This window comes from Daphnia pulicaria, chromosome 6 (genome assembly GCF_021234035.1).
Source record: "Daphnia pulicaria isolate SC F1-1A chromosome 6, SC_F0-13Bv2, whole genome shotgun sequence".
NCBI classification, from domain to species: domain Eukaryota; kingdom Metazoa; phylum Arthropoda; class Branchiopoda; order Diplostraca; family Daphniidae; genus Daphnia; species Daphnia pulicaria.
In genome coordinates this window covers 15,006,539-15,023,539 of record NC_060918.1, presented here as the reverse complement: position 1 = coordinate 15,023,539, position 17,001 = coordinate 15,006,539, and positions in this window count along the sequence as shown.

The following is a 17,001-nucleotide window of genomic DNA, read 5'->3' as shown; positions in this document are numbered from 1 at the left end:
ACGCCAGAGCACGCCAGTGCAGGCCAGTGCACGCCAGAGCACGCCAGTACAGGCCAGTGCAGGCCAGTGCACGCCAGAGCACGACAGAGCACGCCAGAGCACGCCAGTGCACGCCAGAGCACGCCAGAGCACTCCAGTAAATGCCAGTGCATGCAAGTGCACGCAAGAGCACGCCAGTGCATGCCAGTGAACGCCAGAGCACGCCAGAGCACGCCATAGCACGCCAGTGCACACCAATGCACGCCAGAGCACGCCAATTAACGCCAGTGCACGCCAGTGCACGCCACTGCACGCCAGTGCACGCCAGAGCACGCCAGTGCATGCCAGAGCACGCCAGTGCACGCCAATGCACACCAATGCACGCCAGAGCACGCCACTGCACGCCAGAGTACTCCGGTGCACGCCAATGCACGCCAAAGCACGCCAATGCACGCCAGTGAACCCCAGAGTTCTCCGGAGCACGTCAATGCACGCCAAAGCACGCCAATGCACGCCATTGCACGCCAGAGCACGCCAGAGCACGCCAAAGTATGCCCGTGCACGACAGAGCACGCCAGTGCATGCCAGTGCACTCCAGAGCAAAACAGAGCACGCCAGAGCTCGCCAGTACACGCCAGAGCACGCCAGAGTACGCCAGTGCATGCCAGAGCACGCCAGAGCACCCCAGTGCACGCCAGAGCACGCCAATGCACGCCAGTGCAACCCAGAGCACGCCAGTGCACGCCAATGCACGCCAGAGCACGCCAATGCACGCCAGTGCACGCCAGAGCACGCCAGTGCACGCCAATGCACGACAGAGCACGCCAATGCACGCCAATGCACGCCAGAGCACGCCAGTGTACGCCAGAGCACGCCAATGCACGCCAGAGCACGCCAGTGCATGCCAGTGCATGCCAGTGCAAGCCAATGCACGCCAGAGCACGCCAATGCACGCCAGTGCACGCCAGAGCACGCTAGAGCACGCCAAAGCACGCCAGTGCTTGCCAGAGCACTCTAGAGCATGCTAGTGCACGCCAGAGCACGCCAATGCACGCCAGAGCACGCCAATGCACGCCAGAGCACGCCAGAGCACGGTTGAGGACAGCAGAGAACAGCTCAGCACTTGAAGTTGCTATAATATTTATTTCTCTTGTTAAAACCATTTTTTAATTACAGGATGTGTAAATCAATGTCCAATATACCATTTCAAGTCTATTGAATCAATAAATTTATAGAGCAATTCATGAACAAAAAGTTTTAGAAAAACGCACAACACAGCACTTGAGTTTTTAAAAATTATTCAAGTTATTTGAGTTCTTTTGTCGGGTAGTGGAGTTCTATTGTCAAGCACTTGAGTTCTGCATAGCAGAGCACGCCAGCGCACGCCAGCGCACGCCACAGAACGCCACAGCACGCCAAAGCACGCCAGAGCACTCCAGTGAACGCCGGTGCATGCCAATGCACGCCAGAGTACGCCAATGCACGCCAGTGCACGCCAGAGCACGCCAGAGCACGCCAGTGCACGCCAGACCATTCCAGAGCACGCAAGAGCACGCCAGAGCACGCCAATGCACAACAGTGCACGCCAATGCACGCCAATGCACGCCAATGCACGCCAATGCACGCCAGAGCACGCCAGAGCACGCCAGTGCACGTCAGTGAACTCCAGAGCACGCCAGTGCACGCCAGAGCACGCCAGTGCATGCCAGAGTACTCCGGTGCACGCCAATGCACGCCAAAGCACGCCAATGCACGCCAGTGCACGCCAGAGCACGCCAGAGCACACCAAAGCAAGCCAGTGCACGATAGAGCACACCAGAGCACGCCAGTGCACGTCAGTGAACTCCAATGCACGCCAGAGCACGCCAGAGCACGCCAGTGCACGTCAGTGAACTCCAGAGCACGCCAGTGCACGCCAGAGCACGCCAGTGCATGCCAGTGCATGCCAGTGCACGCCAAAGCACGCCAGTGCATGCCAGTGCACGCCAGTGCACGCCAATGCACGACAGAGCACGCCAATGCACGCCAATGCACGCCAGAGCACGCCAGTGTACGCCAGAGCACGCCAATGCACGCCAGAGCACGCCAGTGCATGCCAGTGCATGCCAGTGCAAGCCAATGCACGCCAGAGCACGCCAATGCACGCCAGTGCACGCCAGAGCACGCTAGAGCACGCCAAAGCACGCCAGTGCTTGCCAGAGCACTCTAGAGCATGCTAGTGCACGCCAGAGCACGCCAATGCACGCCAGAGCACGCCAATGCACGCCAGAGCACGCCAGAGCACGGTTGAGGACAGCAGAGAACAGCTCAGCACTTGAAGTTGCTATAATATTTATTTCTCTTGTTAAAACCATTTTTTAATTACAGGATGTGTAAATCAATGTCCAATATACCATTTCAAGTCTATTGAATCAATAAATTTATAGAGCAATTCATGAACAAAAAGTTTTAGAAAAACGCACAACACAGCACTTGAGTTTTTAAAAATTATTCAAGTTATTTGAGTTCTTTTGTCGGGTAGTGGAGTTCTATTGTCAAGCACTTGAGTTCTGCATAGCAGAGCACGCCAGCGCACGCCAGCGCACGCCACAGAACGCCACAGCACGCCAAAGCACGCCAGAGCACTCCAGTGAACGCCGGTGCATGTCAATGCACGCCAGAGTACGCCAATGCACGCCAGTGCACGCCAGAGCACGCCAGAGCACGCCAGTGCACGCCAGACCATTCCAGAGCACGCAAGAGCACGCCAGAGCACGCCAATGCACAACAGTGCACACCAATGCACGCCAATGCACGCCAATGCACGCCAGTGCACGCCAGAGCACGCCAGAGCACACCAAAGCAAGCCAGTGCACGATAGAGCACACCAGAGCACGCCAGTGCACGTCAGTGAACTCCAATGCACGCCAGAGCACGCCAGAGCACGCCAGTGCACGTCAGTGAACTCCAGAGCACGCCAGTGCATGCCAGTGCATGCCAGTGCACGCCAAAGCACGCCAGTGCATGCCAGTGCACGCAAGAGCACGCCAGTGCATGCCATTGCACGCCAGAGCACGCCAGAGCACGCCAGTGTACGCCAGACAGTGCACTCCAGTGCACGCCAGAGCACGCCAGAGCACGGAAATGCACGCCAATGCACGCCAGAGCACGCCAGAGCACGCCAGAGCACGCCAGTGCACGCCAGTGCACGCTAAAAAACGCCAGAGCACGCTAGAGAACGCCAGTGCACGCCAGTGCACGCCAGAGCACGCCAGTGCACGCCAACGCACGCAAATGCACGCCAGTGCACGCCAGAGCACGCCAATGCACACCAGAGCACGCCAGTGCACGCCAATGCACGCCAAAGCACGCCAATGCACGCCAGTGCACGCCAGAGCACGCCAGAGCACGCCAGTGCACGCTAGTGCACGCCAGATCACGCCATAGAACGCCAGAGCACGCCAGTGCACGCCAGAGCACGCCAGTGCACGCCAGAGCACGCCAGTGCACGCCAGAGCACGCCAGTGCACGCCAGAGCACGCCAGTGCACGCCAGAGCACGCCAGTGCACGCCAGTGCACGCCAGAGTACGCCAGTGCACGCCAGAACACGCCATAGCAAGCCATAGCACGCCAATGCACGCCAGAGCACACCAGTTCATGCCAGAGTACTCCGGTGCACGCCAATGCACGCCAAAGCACGCCAATGCACGCCAGTGCACGCCAGAGCACGCCAGAGCACGCCAGAGCACGCCAAAGCAAGCCAGTGCACGACAGAGCACACCAGAGCACGCCAGAGCACGCCAGTGCACGCCATTGCATGCCAGTGCACGCCAGTGCATGCCAGTGCACGCAAGATCACGCCAGTGCATGCCAGTGCACGCCAGAGCACGCCAGAGCACGCCAGTGTACGCCAGACAGTGCACTCCAGTGCACGCCAAAGCACGCCAGACCACGCCAGTGCATGCCAGAGCACGCCAGTGCACGCCAGTGCACGTCAGAGCACGCCAGTGCACGCCAGAGCACGCCAGATTTTTCAAGTTATTTGAGTTTATTTGTCGGGTAGAGGAGTTCTATTGTCAAGCACTTGAGTTCTGCATAGCAGAGCACGCCAGAGCACGCCAGTGCACGCCAGTGCACGCCAGTGCACGCCAGAGCACGAAAGAGCAGGCCAGAGCACGCCAGTACACGCCAGAGCACGCCAGAGCACGCCAGTGCAAAACAAAAAGTTTTAGAAAAACGCACATCACAGCACTTGAATTTTTTAAAATTATTCAAGTTATTTGAGTTCTTTTGTCGGGTAGTGGAGTTCTATTGTCAAGCACTTGAGTTCTGCATAGCAGAGCACGCCAGAGCACGCCAGATTACGCCAATTCACGCCAGAGCACGCCAGTGCACGTCAATGCACGACAGAGCACGCCAATGCACGCCAGTGCACGCCAGAGCACGCCAGAGCACGCCAGAGCACGCCAGTGCACGCCAGTGCACGCCAGAGCACGCTAGAGTACGCTAGAGCACGCCAGTGCAGACCAGAGCACTCCAGTGCACGCCAATGCACGCCAGTGCACGCCAGAGCACGGAAATGCACGCCAGAGCATTCCAGTGCACGCCAGAGCACGCCAGAGCAAGCCAGTGCACACCAAGGCATGCCAGAGCACGCCAGTGCACGCCAGAGCACGACAGAGCACGCCAGAGCACGCTAGTACACGCCAGAGCACGCCAGTGCATGGCAGTGCACGCCAGTGCACGCCAGTGCACGCCAATGCACGCCAATGCACGCCAGAGCACGCCAGTGCACGCCAAAAAACTCCGGTGCACGCCAATGCACGCCAAAGCACGCCAATGCACGCCAGTGCACGCCAGCCACGCCAGAGCACGCCAAAGCAAGCCAGTGCACGACAGAGCACACCAGAGCACGCCAGAGAACGCCAGTGCACGCCAGTGCATGCCAGTCCACGCCAGAGCACGCCAGTGCATGCCAGTGCACGCAAGAGCACGCCAGTGCATGCCAGTGCACGCCAGAGCACGCTAGAGCACGCCAGTGTACGCCTGACAGTGCACCCCAGTGCACGCCAGAGCACGCAAGAGCACGCAAGAGCACGCCAGTGCACGCCAGTGCCTGCCAGTGCACGCCAGAGCACGTCAGAGCACGGTAGAGCACAGCAGAGAACAGCTGAGAACTTGAAGTTGCTATAATATTTATTTCTCTTGTTAGAACTATTTTTTAATTATAGGATGTGTAAATCAATGTCCAATACACCATTTTAAGTCTATTGAATCAACAAATTTATAGAGCATTTCATGAACAAAAAGTTTTTAGAAAAACGCACATCACAGCACTTGAATTTTTTAAAATTATTCAAGTTATTTGAGTTCTTTTGTCGGGTAGTGGAGTTCTATTGTCAAGCACTTGAGTTTTGCATAGCAGAGCATGCCAGAGCACGCCAGTGCACGCCAGTGCACGACAGAGCACGACAGAGCAGGTTAGAGCACGCCAGTACACGCCAGAGCACGCCAGAGCACGCCAGTGCACGCCAGTGCATGCCAGAGCACGCCAGAACACGCCAGAGCAAGTTAGTGCACGCGAAAGCACGCCAGTGCATGCCAGTGCACGCCAGAGCACGACAGAGCACGCCAGAGCACGCCAGAACACGCCAGAGCACGCCAAAGCACGCCAATGCACGCCAGTGCACGCCAGAGCACGCCAGAGCACGCCAAAGCTCGCCAGTGCACGCAAGAGCACACCAGAGCACGCCAGAGCACGCCAGTGCACGCTAGTGCATGCCAGTGCACGCCAGTGCACGCCAGTGCATGCCAGAGCACGCCAATGCACGCCAGAGCACGCCAGTGCACGCCAGAGTACTCCGGTGCACGCCAATGCACGCCAAAGCACACCAATGCACGCCAGTGCACGCCAGAGCACGCCAGAGCACGCCAAAGCTCGCCAGTGCACGCAAGAGCACACCAGAGCACGCCAGAGCACGCCAGAGCACGCCAGAGCACGCCAGAGCACGCCAGAGCACGCCAGAGCACGCCAGAGAACGCTAGAGCACGCCAGAGCACGCTAGAGCAAACAAGAGCACGCCAGTGCACGCCAGTGCACGCCAGAGCACGCCAGTGCACGCCAGAGCACGCCAGTGCACGCCAGAGCACGCCAGTGAACGCAAGAGCACGCCAGAGCACACTAGAGCACGCCAGTTTAGGCCAGAGCACGCCAGAGCACGCCAAAGCACGCCAGAGCACGCCAGTGCAAACCAGAGCACGCCAGTGCACGCCAGTGCACGCCAGTACACGCCAGTGCAAGCCAGTGCATGCCAGACCACGCCAGTGCATGCCAGTGTACGCCAGAGCACGCCAATGCACGCCAGAGAACGCCAGTGAACGCCAGAGTACGCCAGTGCACGCAAATGCACGCCAATGCACGCCAAAGCACGCCAATGCACGCCAGAGCATTCCAGTGCACGCCAGAGCACGCCAGAGCACGGTAAAGCACAGCAGAGAACAGCTGAGCACTTGAAATTGCTATAATATTTATTTCTCTTGTTAAAACCATTTTTTAATCACAGGAAGTGTAAATCAATGTCCAATACACCATTTTAAGTCTATTGAATCACAAAATTTATAGAGCAATTCATGAACAAAAAGTTTTAGAAAAACGCACATCACAGCACTTGAATTTTTTAAAATTATTCAAGTTATTTTTAGTTCTTTTGTCGGGTAGTGGAGTTCTATTGTCAAGCACTTGAGTTCTGCATAGCAGAGCACGCCAGTGCACGCCAATGCACGCCAGAGCACGCCAGAGCATGCCAGTGCCCGTCAGTGCACGCCAGTGCACGCCAGAGCACGCCAATGCACGCCAGAGCACGCCAGTTCATTCCAATGCACGCCAATGCACGCCAGTGCTCGCCAATGCACGCCAGAGCACGCCAGAGCACGCCAGTGAACGCCAGTGCATGCCAGTGCACGCCAGAGCACGCCAATGCACGCCAGAGCACGCCAGTTCATTCCAATGCACGCCAATGCATGCCAGTGCTCGCCAATGCACGCCAGAGCACGCCAGAGCACGCCAGAGCACGCCAGAGAACGCTAGAGCACGCCAGAGCACGCTAGAGCAAACAAGAGCACGCCAGTGCACGCCAGTGCACGCCAGAGCACGCCAGTGAACGCCAGAGCACGCCAGTGCACGCCAGAGCACGCAAGTGCACGCCAGAGCACGCTAGTGCACGCCAGAGCACGCCAGTGCACGCCAGAGCACGCCAGTGCACGCCAGAGCACGCCAGTGCACGCCAGTGCACGCAAGAGCACGCCAGAGCACACCAGAGCACGCCAGTGCACGCCAGAGCACGCCAGTGCACGCCAGAGCACGCCAGTGCACGCAAGAGCACGCCAGAGCACACCAGAGCACGCCAGTCTAGGCCAGAGCACGCCAGAGCACGCCAGTGCACGTCAGAGCACGCCAGTGCACGCCAGAACACGCCAGTGCACGCCAGTACACGCCAGTGCAAGCCAGTGCATGCCAGAGCACGCCAGTGCATGCCAGTGTACGCCAGAGCACGCCAATGCACGCCAGTGCATGCCAATGCACGCCAGAGCACGCCAGTGCACGCCAGAGTACGCCAGTGCACGCAAATGCACGCCAATGCACGCCAAAGCACGCCAATGCACGCCAGAGCACGCCAGAGCACGCCAGAGCACGCCAGAGCACGGTAGAGCACAGCAGAGAACAGCTGAGCACTTGAAGTTGCTATAATATTTATTTCTCTTGTTAAAACCATTTTTAATTACAGGAAGTGTAAATCAATGTCCAATACACCGTTTTAAGTCTATTGAATCAAAAAATTTATAGAGCAATTCATGAACAAAAAGTTTTAGAAAAACGCACATCACAGCACTTGAATTTTTTAAAATTATTCAAGTTATTTGAGTTCTTTTGTCGGAAAATTGAGTTCTTTTGTCTAGCACTTGAGAACTCCATAGCAGAGCACGCAAGAGCACGCCAGTGCACGCCAGTGCATGCCAGTGCACGCAAGACCACGCCAGTGCATGCCAGTGCACGCAAGAGCACGCAAGTGCATGCCAGTGCACGCCAGAGCACGCCAGAGCACGCCAGTGCACGCCAGACAGTGCACCCCAGTGCACGCCAGAGCACGCCAGAGCACGCCAGTGCACGCCAGTGCGCGCCAGAGCACGCCAGTGCACGCCAGTGCGCGCCAGAGCACGCCAGTGCACGCCTGAGTACGCCAGTTCACGCCAGAGCACGCCAGTGCACGTCAGTGCACGCCAGAGCACGCCAGTGCACGTCAGTGCACGCCAGAGCACGCCAGTGCACGTCAGTGCACGCCAGAGCACGCCAGTGCACGTCAGTGCACGCCAGAGCACGCCAGAGCACGCCAGAGCACGCCAGAGCACGCCAGAGCACGCCAGAGAACGCTAGAGCACGCCAGAGCACGCTAGAGCAAACAAGAGCACGCCAGTGCACGCCAGAGCACGCCAGTGCACGCCAGAGCACGCCAGTGCACGCCAGAGCACGCCAGTGCACGCCAGAGCACGCCATACTACACCAGAGCACGCCAGTCTAGGCCAGAGCACGCCAGAGCACGCCAGTGCACGCCAGAGCACGCCAGTGCACGCCAGAGCACGCCAGTGCACGCCAGTACACGCCAGTGCAAGCAAGTGCATGCCAGAGCACGCCAGTGCATGCCAGTGTACGCCAGAGCACGCCAATGCACGCCAGTGCATGCCAATGCACGCCAGAGCACGCCAGTGCACGCCAGAGTACGCCAGTGCACGCAAATGCACGCCAATGCACGCCAAAGCACGCCAATGCACGCCAGAGCACGCCAGTGCACGCCAGAGCACGCCAGAGCACGGTAGAGCACAGCAGAGAACAGCTGAGCACTTGAAGTTGCTATAATATTTATTTCTCTTGGTAAAACCATTTTTTAATTACAGGATGTGTAAATCAATGTCCAATACACCATTTCAAGTCTATTGAATCAATAAATTTATAGAGCAATTCATGAACAAAAAATTTTAGAAAAACGCACATCACAGCACTTGAATTTTATAAAATTTTTCAAGTTATTTGAGTTCTTTTGTCGGGTAGTGGAGTTTTATTGTCAAGCACTTGAGTTCTGCATAGCAGAGCAAGCCAGAGCACGCCAGTGCACGCCAGAGCACGATAGAGCACGCCAGAGCACGCCAGTACACGCCAGAGCACGCCAGAGAACGCCAGTGCATGCCATTGCACGCCAGAGCACGCCAGTGCACTCTAGAGCACGCCAGTGCATGCCAGTGCACGCTAGAGCACGCCAGTGCACGCCACTGCACGCCAATGCACGCCAGAGAACGCCAATGCACGCCAGAGCAGTACAGAGCACGCCAGAGCACGCCAGTACACGCCAGAGCACGCCAGAGCACGCCAGTGCATGCCAGTGCACGCCAGAGCACGCCAGTGCATGCCAGTGCACGCCAGTGCATGCCAGTGCACGCCAGAGCACGCCAGTGCAAGCCAGTGCACGCTAGTGCACGCCAGTGCACGCCAATGTACGCCAGAGCACGCCAATGCACGCCAGAGCACGCAAATGCATGCCAGTGCACGCCAGAGCACGCCAGAGCACGCCAAAGTATGCCAGTGCACGCCAGAGCACACCAGAGCACGCCAGAGCACGCCAGTGCACGCCAGAGCATGCCAGTGCACGCCAGAGCACGCCAGAGCATGCCAGAGCACGCTAGAGCACGCAAGAGCACGCCAGTGCACGCCAGTGCATGCCAGTGCACGCCAGAGCACGTCAGAGCACGGTAGAGCACAGCAGAGAACAGCTCAGCACTTGAAGTTGCTGTAATATTTATTTCGCTTGTTAAAACCATTTTTTTATTACAGGATGTGTAAATCAATGTCCAATACACCATTTCAAGTCTATTGAATCAATAAATTTATAGAGCAATTCATGAACAAAAAATTTTAGAAAAACGCACATCACAGCACTTGAATTTTATAAAATTTTTCAAGTTATTTGAGTTCTTTTGTCGGGTAGTGGAGTTTTATTGTCAAGCACTTGAGTTCTGCATAGCAGAGCAAGCCAGAGCACGCCAGTGCACGCCAGAGCACGATAGAGCACGCCAGAGCACGCCAGTACACGCCAGAGCACGCCAGAGCACGCCAGTGCATGCCATTGCACGCCAGAGCACGCCAGTGCACTCTAGAGCACGCCAGTGCATGCCAGTGCACGCTAGAGCACGCCAGTGCACGCCACTGCACGCCACTGCACGCCAGAGAACGCCAATGCACGCCAGAGCAGAACAGAGCACGCCAGAGCACGCCAGTACACGCCAGAGCACGCCAGAGCACGCCAGTGCATGCCAGTGCACGCCAGAACACGCCAGTGCATGCCAGTGCACGCCAGTGCATGCCAGTGCACGCCAGAGCACGCCAGTGCAAGCCAGTGCACGCTAGTGCACGCCAGTGCACGCCAATGTACGCCAGAGCACGCCAATGCACGCCAGAGCACGCCAATGCACGCCAGTGCACGCCAGAGCACGCCAGTGCATGCCAGAGCACGCCAGAGCATGCCAGAGCACGCAAGAGCACGCCAGTGCACGCCAGTGCATAACAGTGCACGCCAGAGCACGTCAGAGCACGGTAGAGCACAGCAGAGAACAGCTCAGCACTTGAAGTTGCTGTAATATTTATTTCGCTTGTTAAAACCATTTTTTAATTACAGGATGTGTAAATCAATGTCCAATACACCATTTCAAGTCTATTGAATCAATAAATTTATAGAGCAATTCATGAACAAAAAATTTTAGAAAAACGCACATCACAGAACTTGAATTTTATAAAATTTTTCAAGTTATTTGAGTTCTTTTGTCGGGTAGTGGAGTTCTATTGTCAAGCACTTGAGTTCTGCATAGCAGAGCAAGCCAGAGCACGCCAGTGCACGCCAGAGCACGATAGAGCACGCCAGAGCACGCCAGTACACGCCAGAGCACGCCAGAGCACGCCAGTGCATGCCATTGCACGCCAGAGCACGCCAGTGCACTCTAGAGCACGCCAGTGCATGCCAGTGCACGCTAGAGCACGCCAGTGCACGCCACTGCACGCCAATGCACGCCAGAGAACGCCAATGCACGCCAGAGCAGAACAGAGCACGCCAGAGCACGCCAGTACACGCCAGAGCACGCCAGAGCACGCCAGTGCATGCCAGTGCACGCCAGAGCACGCCAGTGCATGCCAGTGCACGCCAGAGCACGCCAGTGCAAGCCAGTGCACGCCAGAGCACGCCAGTGCAGGCCATTGCACGCCAGAGCACGCCAGTGTAGGCCAGTACACGCCAGAGCACGCCAGAGCACGCCAGTGCATGCCAGTGCACGCCAGAGCATGCCAGAGCACGCCAGAGCACGCCAGTACACGCCACAGCACGCCAGAGCACGCCAGTGCATGCCATTGCACGCCAGAGCACGCCAATGCACGCTAGAGCACGCCAGTGCATGCCAGTGCACGCCAGAGCACGCCAGTGCACGCCACTGCACGCCAATGCACGCCAGAGCACGCCAATGCACGCCAGAGCACGCCAGAGCACGCCAAAGTATGCCAGTGCACGCCAGAGCACACCAGAGCACGCCAGTGCACGCCAGTGCACGCCAGAGCACGCCAGTGCATGCCAGTGCACGCCAGAGCACGCCATTTTACGCCAGAGCACGACAGAGCACGCCAGAGCACGCCAGTACACGCCAGAGCACGCCAGTGCACGCCAGTGCATGTCAGTGCACGCCAGAGCACGCCAGTGTATGCTTGTGCACGCCAGAGCACGCCAATGCACGCCAGTGCACGCCAGATCACGCCAATGCACGCCAGAGCACGCCAGTGCACGCCAGAGTACTCCGGTGCACGCCAATGCACGCCAAAGCACGCCAATGCACGCCAGTGCACGCCAGTGCAAGCCAGTGCAAGCCAGTGCACGCCAGAGCACGCCAGTGCAGGCCATTGCACGCCAGAGCACGCCAGTGTAGGCCAGTACACGCCAGAGCACGCCAGAGCACGCCAGTGCATGCCAGTGCACGCCAGAGCATGCCAGTGCACGCCAGAGCATGCCAGAGCACGCCAGAGCACGCCAGAGCATGCTAGAGCACGCAAGAGCACGAAAGAGCACGCCAGTGCACGCCAGTGCACGCCAGAGCACGCCAATGCACGCCAGAGCACGCCAGTGCACGCCAGAGTACCCCGGTGCACGCCAATGCACGCCAAAGCACGCCAATGCACGCCAGAGCACGCCAAAGTATGCCAGTGCACGCCAGAGCACACCAAAGCACGACAGAGCACGCCAGTGCACGCCAGAGCACGCCAGTGCACGAAAGAGCACGGTAGAGCACAGCAGAGAACAGCTGACCACTTGAAGTTGCTATAATATTTATTTCTCTTGTTAAAACCATTTTTTAATTACAGGATGTGTAAATCAATGTCCAATACACCATTTCAAGTCTATTGAATCAATAAATTTATAGAGCAATTCATGAACAAAAAATTTTAGAAAAACTCACATCACAGCACTTGAATTTTATAAAATTTTTCAAGTTATTTGAGTTCTTTTGTCGGGTAGTGGATTTCTATTGTCAAGCACTTGAGTTCTGCATAGCAGAGCACGCCAGAGCAGGCCAGTGCACGCCAGAGCACGATAGAGCACACCAGAGCACGCCAGTACTCGCCAGAGCTCGCCAGAGCACGCCAGTGCATGCCATTGCACGCCAGAGCACGCCAGTACACGCCAGAGCACGCCAGTGCATGCCAGTGCACGCCAGAGCACGCCAGTGCACGCCAGTGCACGCCACTGCACGCCAATGCACGCCAGAGCACGCCAATGCACGCCAGAGCACGACAGAGCACGCCAGAGCACGCCAGTACACGCCAGAGCACGCCAGTGCACGCCAGTGCATGCCAGTGCACGCCAGAGCACGCCAGTGCATGCCAGTGCACGCCAGAGCACGCCAATGCACGCCAATGCACGCCAGATCACGCCAATGCACGCCAGAGCACGCCAGAGTACTCCGGTGCACGCCAATGCACGCCAAAGCACGCCAATGCACGCCAGTGCACGCCAGAGTACTCCGGTGCACGCCAATGCACGCCAAAGCACGCCAATGCACGCAAGTGCACGCCAGAGCACGCCAGAGCACGCCAAAGTATGCCAGTGCACGCCAGAGCACACCAGAGCACGCCAGAGCACGCCAGTGCACGCCAGAGCACGCCAGTGCATGCCAGTGCACGCCAGAGCACGAAAGAGCACGCCAGAGCACGCCAGTGCACGCCAGAGCACGCCAGAGCACTCCAGTAAATGCCAGTGCACGCCAGATCACGCCAGTGCATGCCAGTGCACGCAAGAGCACGCCAGCGCATGCCAGTGAACGCTAGAGCACGCCAGAGCACGCCAGAGAAAGCCAGTGCACGCCAGTGCACGCCAATGCACGCCAGAGCACGCCAGTGCATTCCAGTGCACGACAGAGAACGCCAGAGCAAGCCAGTACACGCCAGAGCACGCCAGAGCTCGCCAGTGCATGCCAGAGCACGCCAGTGCATGCAAGTGCACGCCAGAGCACGACAGAGCACGCCAGTGCATGCCAGTGCACGCCAGAGCACGCCAGTGCATGCCAGTGCACGCCAGTGCACGCCAATGCACGCCACTGCACGCCAGAGCACGCCAATGCACGCCAGAGCACGCCAGTGCACGCCAGAGCACGCCAGAGTACGCAAGTGCATGCCAGTGCACGCCAGAGCACGCCAGTGCACGCCAGTGCATGCCAGTGCACGCCAGAGCACGCCAGTGCATGCCAGTGCACGCCAGTGCACGCCAATGCACGCCACTGCACGCCAGAGCACGCCAATGCACGCCAGAGCACGCCAGTGCACGCCAGAGTACTCCGGTGCACGCCAATGCACGCCGAAGCACGCCAATGCACGCCAGTTTACGCAAGAGCACGCCAGAGCACGCCAGTGCACGCCAGAGCACGCAAGTGCATGCCAGAGCACGCCAGTGCATGCCAGTGCACGCCAGAGCACGCCAGTGCATGCATGTACACGCAAGTGCATGCCAGTACACGCCAGTGCATGCCATTGCACGCCAGAGCACGCCAGAGCACGCCAGAGCACGGCTGTGCACGCCAATTCACGCCAGTTTACGCCAGTGCACGCCAGAGCACGCCAGTGCATGCCAGTGAACGCCAGAGCACGCCAGAGCACGCCAATGCACGCCAGTGCATGCCAGTACACGCCAGAGCTCGCCAGAGCACGCCAGTTAATGCCAGTGCACGCAAGAGCACGCCAGAGCATGCCAGTGCACGCCAGAGCACGCCAGTGCACGCCAGTTAATGCCAGTGCACGCAAGAGCACGCCAGTGCATGCCAGTGCACGCCAGAGCTCGCCAGAGCACGCCAGTGCACGCCAGAGCACGCCAATGTACGCCAGTGCACGCCAGTGCACGCAAATGCACAACAGCGCACGCCAATGCACGCCAGAGCCTACCAGTGCACGCCACTGCACGCCAGTGCACGCCAGAGCTCGCCAGAGCACGCCAGTGCACGCCAATGAACGCCAGAGCACGCCAGTGCACGCCACTGCACGCCAGAGCTCGCCAGAGCATGCCAGTGCACGCCAGAGCACGCCAGCGCACGCCAATGCACGCCAGAGCACGCCAGTGCACGCCAATGCACGCCAGAGCACGCCAGAGCACGCCAGAGCACGCCAGAGCACGCCAGTGCACGCCAGAGCACGCCAGAGCACGCCAGAGCACGCCAGTGCACGCCAATGCACACCAGCTTACGCCAATGCACGCCAGAGCACGCCAGTGCACGCCTCGGCACGCCAGTGCATGCCAGTGCACGCCAGAGCACGCCAGTGCATGCCAGTGCACGCCAGAGCACGCCAGTGCACGCCAGTTAATGCCAGTGCACGCAAGAGCACGCCAGTGCATGCCAGTGCACGCCAGAGCTCGCCAGAGCACGCCAGTGCACGCCAGAGCACGCCAATGTACGCCAGTGCACGCCAGTGCACGCCAATGCACGCCAGAGCACGCGAATGTACGCCAATGAACACCAGCGCACGCCACTGCACGCCAGTGCATGCCAGTGCACGCCAGAGCACGCCAGTGCAGGCCAATGCACGCCAGAGCACGCCAGTGCACGCCAATGCACGCCAGAGCACGCCAATGTACGCCAGAGCACGCCAGTTCATTCCAATGCACGCCAATGAACGCCAGTGCACGCCAGAGCACGCCAGTGCACGTCAATGCACGACAGAGCACGCCAATGCACGCCAGTGCACGCCAGAGCACGCCAGAGCACGCCAGTGCACGTCAGTGCACGCCAGAGCACGCCAGAGCACGCCAGAGCACGCCAGAGCACGCCAGTGCACGCCAGTGCACGCCAGAGCACGCTAGAGTACGCTAGAGCACGCCAGTGCAGACCAGAGCACTCCAGTGCACGCCAATGCACGCCAGTGCACGCCAGAGCACGGAAATGCACGGAAATGCACGCCAGAGCACGCCAGAGCACGCCAATGCACGCCAGAGCACGCCAGTGCACGCCAATGCACGCCAAAGCACGCCAATGCACGCCAGTGCACGCCAGAGCACGCCAGAGCACGCCAGAGCACGCCAGAGCACGCCAGAGCACGCCAGTGCACGCCAGTGCACGCCAGTGCACGCCAGAGCACGCCATAGCACGCCAGAGCACCCCAGTGCACGCCAGTGCATGCCGGTGCACGCCAGAGCACGCCAGAGCATTCCAGAGCACGCCAGTGCACGCCAGAGCACGACAGAGCACGCCAGAGCACGCTTGTACACGCCAGAGCACGCCAGAGCACGCCAGAGCACGCCAGTGCATGGCAGTGCACGCCAGTTAAAATTATTCAAGTTCTTTTTAGTTCTTTTGTCGGGTAGTGGAGTTCTATTGTCAAGCACTTGAGTTCTGCATAGCAGAGCACGTCAGTGCACGCCAGAGCACGCCAGCACGCTGAGCACTTGAAGTTGCTATAATATTTATTTCTCTTGTTAAACCCATTTTTTAATTACAGGAAGTGTAAATCAATGTCCAATACACCATTTTAAGTCTATTGAATCAAAAAATTTATAGAGCAATTCATGAACAAAAAGTTTTAGAAAAACGCACATCACAGCACTTGAATTTTTTAAAATTATTCAAGTTATTTGAGTTCTTTTGTCGGGTAGTGGAGTTCTATTGTCAAGCACTTGAGTTCTGCATAGCAGAGCACGCCAGAGCACGCCAGTGCACGCCAGAGCACGCCAGAGCACGCCAGTGCACGCCAGAGCACGCCAGTGCATGCCAGAGCACACCAGTGCATGCCAGTGCACGCCAGTGCATGCCAGAGCACACCAGTGCATGCCAGTGCACGCCAGAGCACGACAGAGCACGCCAGAGCACGCCAGTACACGCCAGAGCACGCCAGAGTACGCCAGTGCATGCCAGTGCACGCCAGAGCACGCCAGTGCACGCCAGTGCATGCCATTGCACGCCAGAACAAGCCAGTGCAAGCCAGTGCATCCCAGTGCACACCAATGCACGCCAGAGCACGCCAATGCACGCCAGAGCACGCTAGTGCACGCCAGAGTACTCCGGTGCACGCCAATGCACGCCAAAGCAAGCCAATGCACGCCAGTGCACGCAAGAGCACACCAGAGCACGCCAGAGCACGCCAGTGCACGCCAGTGCACGCCAGAGCACGCCAGTGCAAGCCAGTGCATGCCAGAGCACGCCAGTGCATGCCAGTGTACGCCAGAGCACGCCAATGCACGCCAGTGCATGCCAATGCACGCCAGAGCACGCCAGTGCACGCCAGAGTACGCCAGTGCACGCAAATGCACGCCAATGCACGCCAAAGCACGCCAATGCACGCCAGAGCACGCCAGTGCACGCCAGAGCACGCCAGAGCACGCCAGAGCACGCCAGAGCACGCCAGAGCACGCCAGAGCACGCCAGAGCACGCCAGAGAACGCGAGAGCACGCCAGAGCACGCTAGAGCAAACAAGAGCACGCCA